This window comes from Canis lupus, chromosome 28 (genome assembly GCF_048164855.1).
Source record: "Canis lupus baileyi chromosome 28, mCanLup2.hap1, whole genome shotgun sequence".
NCBI lineage: Eukaryota > Metazoa > Chordata > Mammalia > Carnivora > Canidae > Canis > Canis lupus.
The window spans coordinates 41,288,510-41,296,364 of record NC_132865.1 but is presented as its reverse complement, the minus strand read 5'-3'; the positions used below and the strand labels follow the sequence as shown (position 1 = coordinate 41,296,364).

Below are 7,855 nucleotides of genomic sequence, written 5' to 3'. Positions count from 1 at the left end.
TAGGTCAAATAGTCACACACTAGGGGATCCCTGGGTGGCTCAGCTGTTTAGAGCCTGCCTTCGGTCCAGGGTGTGATCCTGGAGTCCCGGGATCGAGTCCCACATCGGGGTCCCTGCACGGAGCCTGCTTCTTCGTCTGCCTCTGTCTCTGCCTCTCTCTCTCTCGCTCTGTGTCTCTCATGGATAAATAAATAAAATCTTAAAAAAAAAAAACACATCTAAAAAAAAGTCACATACTAGCTCTCAGCTTTGTTTGGCCATCCGCAGGGGTGATGGGAAATGATTGCTAATCTTTTTTGCATTTAACGCACCTCTATGAAATGGTTTTCTTTCCCTGCCTTGCTTAGGAGCCCTGGGGCTTTCTCACCTCCTGTGAACGCTGCCTTGCGTGGCCTTTTTCAGTGTGGCAGCCATCCTGCAGGAGCCTATTAATAGCCTTCATTTCCAGTATGTGCCCTATAAAGTCAAGCCTCATTTTTAGCAGCGTTCTGTTACTCACAATTCTAGGAAAAGTTCCCTTTGCCTGTCTTCCTGCCAGAGGACGGTCCAACCCCCTCTGCCTCCTCAGGGAGAGGAGAAAGGAGCCCATGGATATACAGTGGGTGGGACACTGGTTACAGGAGCTGTTCCTCTCCAAACTCCTCCTACAGAGACAACTGTCCTTGTTTGTACCGCTACCTTGATAAGCCTCCTGGGGGAGGAGGGTGAGGCTGTGGCTGCCGATGCTGAAGTCATGTTTGACTCATCTCTTCCTCTCACGCCACACATCCAGTTGGTCACATATTCAAGATACATCCAGAAACCAGTGCCTTCTCACTAAGCCATCCTTGTCTCTCACTGGGCCCTGGGAGGCTGCCGGCCTGGTCTCCACCTCCTCCATAGCTCCCTTGGGCTCTTTTCTGCACGTATCCAGAGTAGGCTCTTAAAGCAGAAATTAGATTAAGTCACTTGGAGTGGCCAGCTGTCAACACTGAGCACGGCTGAAGTCTTCGCCTGACCTGTACAATTTGCATGACCTGGCCTTTTTGACCTCATCTCCTATCACATTCTTCCTTTCTTCTGCCCAACCACACTGTCGTCTCCTCTCGCCGCTATTCCTGTCCCAGTGTTTTACACATGCTATTCCTTCCATAAAGGACAAAAAGCTGGCTTCCTTTGCTATGGAGAAAATTGGTCTCTGCTCAGATCTCTTATCAGCACAGCCTTCCAGGATCACCGGAAACAAAATAGCACCCTCAGTCCTGGCAACCCATAGGAGCCTCCTGTTTCACTTCCCTGTTCTGCCTTTATGGCTATCTGATATACTGTCTGCTTGCTTGCTGCTCGTCCCCCACTACTGGAAGACAAAGCGCCACGAGGGGTGAGCACACGGTTCCAGCTGGAACCTCAGAACACGAAGCAGGGCCCTCCCAGAGTAAGTACTCACTAAATATTTGATGAAAGAATAGTTGTTGAGCAAAGGTGGCAGGAGATAACCAAACTGCTTTTCACTCCTGGGCATGAGAAAGATTTGCCAGAGGCAAACGGAGAAGGGTTGATGAATGCATGGGACGGTGACCAGGGTATACTTGGTGGACAGTACTCTCCAAGGCAAGCGTGCCTAAGTGGCTCAGTAGGTTAAGTGTCTGCCTTTGGCTCTGATGATGATCCTGGAGCCCTGGGTCTGACTCCTTGCTCAGCGGGGAGTCTGCTTTTCCCTTTGTCCACCCACCCCCGCCATCCTGCTCTCTCTCTGGCTCTCTGTCTCCAGATAAATAGTCTTTTTTAAGAAAGGACTTTCCAAAGCAGAGCTTCACAGTGTTGACCGTCATGCAATATGACTTCCTCTCCTCATCTGGATATCCAGATCGTTGGTTTTTGTCTGACAGGCACTAGTTAAGAAAAAGACAGAGCCCCACAGTAAGGTGGTAACTAAATAGTTCACAACTACTGGAGCCAGAGGGCAGGAGAATATAAGTAACCAGTGTCTGGGGAGGGATTCTCTAAAATCCTACTGAGGTGATCAGCCATGCACAAAACACAGGGTTAGACACCAATCAGTCTTACAGAGATTTAAGGGGGCAGGCAATCCTGGTTATAACTAGATATTCCCTTGGGGACCTCAGTTACCTTTTACTGGAAAACTCACAACAGATTCAGGCTAAAGGAGGGACAGAAAGAAATGTGGCACAGTAACCTGATGTTACTGCTGGAGGAATGTCAGGTAGTGAGACAGCCATGTTTCTTATCAGCATCATTAATTGCCAAACCATGGAATTTTAAATGGAAGGAAATCTAAGAGTTATTTTGCCAGCTCCCCCTCTAGCTTGAGCACCTTGAGGCTGGATCCATAACTCTCTCTGTGTGTTTCTGGTCCCTATCCTGGCTGGGGTGTTACAGACTCTATATTCTTCACTAAATGGAAGGTGAGGGAGACCAACGGAATTAACGGATTGATTTTCTCCATAGCAAAGTAAGCCAGTTTTTTGTTGATCATTTCTGGAGAAGAGAAGTATTTCTCTACCAGTATACCAGTTTCTCTTTTCAGACACCTAAAATATTATCAACATTAGAACTTCTTAAAAAATACTGAATCAAAATCTTAGTCTATCCAATATTCCAATGTTTTTCTTTCTGGATTGGTGAAAAACAGGCTCATTCTCTCTTTTACTAACACAGTTACTGAGAATTTGTTGGGTCAGCTCAAAATTATTCTGTCAGTAGGGAAGATTACTATTTGATTATAAGGATAAATATTAATAAATATTTAGCAAGAAGGGATGACATCCTACGTGCTAGGACAACACTCACACATTTCTTCTAAGAAGGATACTTTTCTGGACTTGGCTCCACTTAGGGTGGAGAAGATTCTGAGGCTATATCAATGTGGGTTACCCAACATCAGAAAGATACCAGTCAAGGGGAAAATGATTGACTATTGTCCAAACACTCATGCAACCCCAGACATCAAAGTACTACTGATATGCTGCAGAAGGAAACCCCACACTAAATGCAATATGGGGTTAGCAGGAACAGTACTGCACAAGAAGTCTGGGCACTAGGCGCTCTTGTCACCACTCAGATCTCACCTACCTTAAGCCAGTAGTGATGAAAAGCCATCCCTTCTTCTTTGTGAACAATTCAATGCTAGTGGCTCTGGCATAGAGTTCCAGGCAAGGCCTTTAGCTCCTGGACGGTGCTTGGGCATCTTTGGCTTCAGTGTTGCCTGAGGGTGCTGAAACTGCAAAAGATATCCAATTCGCTTCTCCATTTAACTCCAGTGGTGTTGCTCAGGCCATTCAGACCGAGCAAATCCCATAAATGTTAGTGGCAGGGCTGTCTCTGCACATGCCTTAGAGCAGATGGAGGAGCTGGGTCTGGGTGGCCTCCCGAGGGTGCTGTGGGCTCCCTCTGATGCATCCCCAGGACTTTTTTCTGGCTGGATCATCATTAGTTTAGCAGTGAAATAATGAGTTTCATGGGATGAGGAACTAAAGAAAAGAGGCCATACAATGCCTCTGCTTTAACTCCTTTTCTGTCTTTTTTTTTAATTGTGTGAGAGAGAGATAGAGAGTGGGAAGGGGGATTTAGGGGGAGCATGAAAGGGAGAGAGAGAAAGAGAGAATTTAAGCAGGTTCTACACCTAGCACAGACCCTGATGCCAAGCTTGATCTTGTGACCCTGAAATTATGACCTGAGCCAAAATCAAGAGTTAGGGGGCAGCCCGGGTGGCTCCGTGGATTAGCGCTGCCTTTGGCCCAGGGCCTGATCCTGGAGGCCGGGGATTGAGTCCCGCATCCGGCTCCCTGCATGGAGCCTGCTTCTCCCTCTGCCTGTGTCTCTGCCTCTCTGTGTGTGTGTGTGTGTGTCTCCCATGAATAAATAAATAAAAATCTTTAAAAAAAGCTTTAAAAAAAAAATCAAGAGTCAGACATTTAACTGACTGAGCCACCCAGGCACCCTTCTTTCCCTTTTTATCCCTCCTTTACAGAAACAAACAAAAACTAGAAGTAGCTGAGAGCACACTTAAATTCCTACAGGAACAGCTTCTCAGGCTGAGAACTGCACATTCGTAGGGGAGTTCCAGACTGCTATGGAGTGTCATTTGTAGAGGTTTGATGAAAGTGGTTTATGCTCCTGGCAGCACCCATGACTTCTGTGTTTTCTCTCCTCCTGTGTTTTCTCCGTGCCCGGGAATGGTCATGGACTTATCCACAGTGGTGGATGCCCAAGCTTGCCAAAGCCTGACACCAAGATCTCTGAGAGACACCCAGCGTGGATACTGAGACTTCTCCAACCTGATGTCTCTGGGCTACAAGCTGAGTTTGAGCATTCCTCATTGATGTGGTGACTTCTGTCTGCCCAGAGAGTTGCCAGAGTCTTCTTCCATGGAAACTCAGGGCCTGGGTTCTGCCTGGTGAAACTGTTAGTTTGTCGGGGGCATTCATTGGCTTTCTACCCGACTTATCAGGAGATCTGAAGTGAAATAAACCAGATTATGGCTAAGAAGGAGTGCTTATTCTTGCTGTCTATTTTCTGATTTTAGGGCCCAATAAGAGAAGTCTCCTCTTCTGCAAAATGCTTTTCTTTACTGAAAGGACTCAAAGCTGTTGCTAGAATCAGACTCAGGTTACAATGACCACTGTTAACACTGCCTTAAATGGATGTCTAAATACCATTCCAGGAAAAATGGCTTGGGATTTAGTAATGTAGCCAACTTGCCTTTCTCATCACAGCCAATTCTTTTATCAGTTATGTAAGCCCTGTGCTTTGCTTTCCTGTCTTCCACACCTCCTCCTAGCAGTTGAATATTTGGCTCTGGAGCCAGATGCACATGGCTTTGGATCCTGACATGGTCTTTGTTTGGTTTTGGATCACTTAATGAACCTGTACAAGCCTCAGTTTCTTCATGAATCACCTGGAAGCAATGTCAATACCTCCAACCTCCACCACGGTATAGTTCCAAGGGCTGAGATAATTTATAAAACTTATAAAAAGTTTAGCACAGTCCAGGCACAAGGTAGATATTCAATAAATGTTGACTTTAGCATTTTTTTAGGAATAGCACCTACATCCACTTTGAAAAATCTGAGGAATGACAAGCAAATTTTGAGGTACATGGAAAAATCATAGTTAGAATTTATTCAGAGTTATTTCTCATTGTATAAAAAATGGAGAGATGGTCCCCAAAATGCCAATTATCCAGAATCATAATAAATAAACTCTTCTGGGAAAGTGATGTCTTTGTATGTGGAGACTTTGAGCCTTTATATAACAAAATTTAAATTTGAATACTTTTTTGGTGACAATCTTTTTGAAATATACTATCCAATTTCCTGCCTTCTTAAGCAAAGTTTCCAGGACATAATTCATCATTTCCTTCCATCCCAGGTTGTCATTATCTACATCAGTTTTACCATACTGTATTTTGGTTGAATATGGTGTGGAATGTGGAGCTTGCTGTAAGACCAACTAGTTTCCCTGCTTTTCCATGCAGTAAACACGTCCCATTCTGCCCTGAGGGCTGGGGTGCTCATGGCTGTGCCTTCAGACTTCCTTCTCATTCTCCCAAAAGATGCAGACATGCCCCTGGCCTGCCGCAATATCTATGACTCATACAGGACAGGGGTGTATTGTATGTGTCTGTAGAGGTAGCAAGCCTACTTAGATATTCTGGGGCCATCATCTAGGCTTGTGGATATTGCAGAATTTCAGGGGACATAAGGATTTAGGTCTCTAGGCCACTGAGGTTTAACTTTTTTTCTTTTGCATCATTGTTAACCTTGTATTTCCCGTGGGAAAGATTGTTTATCCTTAACAAGGGCGCAAACTGGAAGTGGAGGAATAAAGTCAGGACAAAAAGTGTTCTGATATCCAACCCTTCAGTTGTCCATGGAAAGAGTTCTACAGGTAGAAGAATGTTACTTTGGCTCACCTACCCTACTATTTGACCAAAAGGCAACAGTCCCAAAAAGTTCAAATGCTTCCTCCCAATGCACACCTGGGGTAAGGCCAGGATAGACCTGAGTCAGCCCATTCTGTGCCCAGAGTTCTTTCTGCTTCTTTCATTGGTCAAACACAAGGAATATTCAGGAAAAATTATAAGAATAGCACCAAGACCTTGTACTTAAAATAAGATCATACATATAATTATTGGAGGGTTTCTGCATGTGTTTGATTTTCTGTCCCTAGAATTGCTCGGATAGTAACTTTTAATTAAATATTAAATTCTAAATATTTGAAGCATGCGTAACTTCCTCATATACAAATAAGAAGCTTTGCCAGGAAAAAAACTCTCTTTCTCAAATATCCCTGCTCTCTTGTAGTTAGAGTAATGTATAAACCACAAGCTGGGTTCTTGGATTCCACCAATACTCCTCAACTGAAAAAGTATTACACAGGACACATATAAACACAATAATAAAAACTTGTCCTATTTCTACTTTGTTTCAAAAACAACACGCAAACTTATTTTGTGAAGATTGGTAAAATGTCGAGTTTCCTATGATCACTTGTGCAGTTGGATTTACCTAAGAAATATAAAAGAATGCTTTTTTTTTTTTTTTGGCTTTAGTGAGGGATAATTGACAAAACTAAAACTAACATGGTGATTTAATAATTACTTCAATAAAGTAAACATCAATCACTTGACATATTTATACCCCCCCTTCTTCTTCTTCTATTTTTTTTTGATGAGAACGTTTAAGTTCTACTCTCAGCAAATTTTAATTATACAATATAATGCTATCAACAATAGTCATCACGCTACACGTTAGATCTTCAAAACTTACTCATAACTGAAACTTTGTACCCTTTTACCAACCTTTCCCTATTTTCCATATCCCCCACTTACTTTCCTACTCTCTATGAGTTTAGTATTTTCTTTTTCTTTCTTTTCTTTCTTTTCTTTTCTTTTCTTTCTTTCTTTCTTTCTTTCTTTCTTTCTTTCTTTCTTTCTTTCTTTCTTCCTTTCTTTCTTTCTTTCTTTCTTCCTTCCTTTCTTTCTTTCTTCTTTCTTTCTCTCTCTCTCTTTTAGATTATATGTATAAGTGATACCATGCAGTATTTGTATTTTTCTGTCTGACTTCTTATTTCAGTTACCATATGCCTTTAAGGTCCATCCATGTTGCCTCAAATGGCAGAATTTCCTTCTTTTTGTGGCTGAATAATATTTGATTAGATATATATGACACATTTCTTTATCCATTCATCCACCCATGGACATTAATGTTGTTTCCATACCATGGTTATTGTGAACAATGCTTCAAATATCATGGGAGTGCAGATACCTCATTCATATAAGTTTTTTTTCCTTTGGATATATACATAAAAGTAAAATTGTTGAGTCATCCTATTTTTAATTTCTTTAGGAAACTCCACAGAGTTTTCCACAGTGGCTGCACCAGTTTATGTTCCCACCAATAGGGCATGAGGGTTCCCTTTTCTTCATATCATTACCAGGAATTGTTATCTCCTGCCTTTTTGCAATTAGCCATTTTGATATGTGTGAGGTGTTAGCTCATTGTGGGTTTGATTTATATGTCTCTAAAGATTAGTGATATTTAGTACCTTTTCATGTATCTCTTGGCCATTTGTATGCTATTCCCATTTTTGGGAAAAATGTCTATTCAGAGCATTTACTCATTTTTTTACTTGGGTTATTAGTCTTTCTTTCTTTCTTTCTTTCTTTCTTTCTTTCTTTCTTTCTTTCTTTCTTTCTTTCTTCTTTTCTTTTCTTCTTTTTCTTTCTTCCTATTAAGTTGCATGCATGTCTTGTATATTTTGAATATTAATCCTTTATCAGATATATGGTTTTCAATATTTTTTCCCATTCCATAGATTGCCTTTTCTGAGCAGAAGCTTTTTAGTTTGAAGT

The 7,855-nt window shown here is 42.1% G+C and overlaps 1 long non-coding RNA gene across 1 annotated transcript; it reads left to right on the top strand.

Annotated features, from left to right (window-relative positions):
- The first annotated feature begins 946 nt into the window (after positions 1–946).
- On the top strand, positions 947–4,483 carry LOC140620032 (uncharacterized). The gene is made up of 2 exons (XR_012019780.1): positions 947–1,414; positions 4,198–4,483. It is a non-coding gene; the product is annotated as an uncharacterized lncRNA (long non-coding RNA).
- Positions 4,484–7,855: the final 3,372 nt, after the last annotated feature.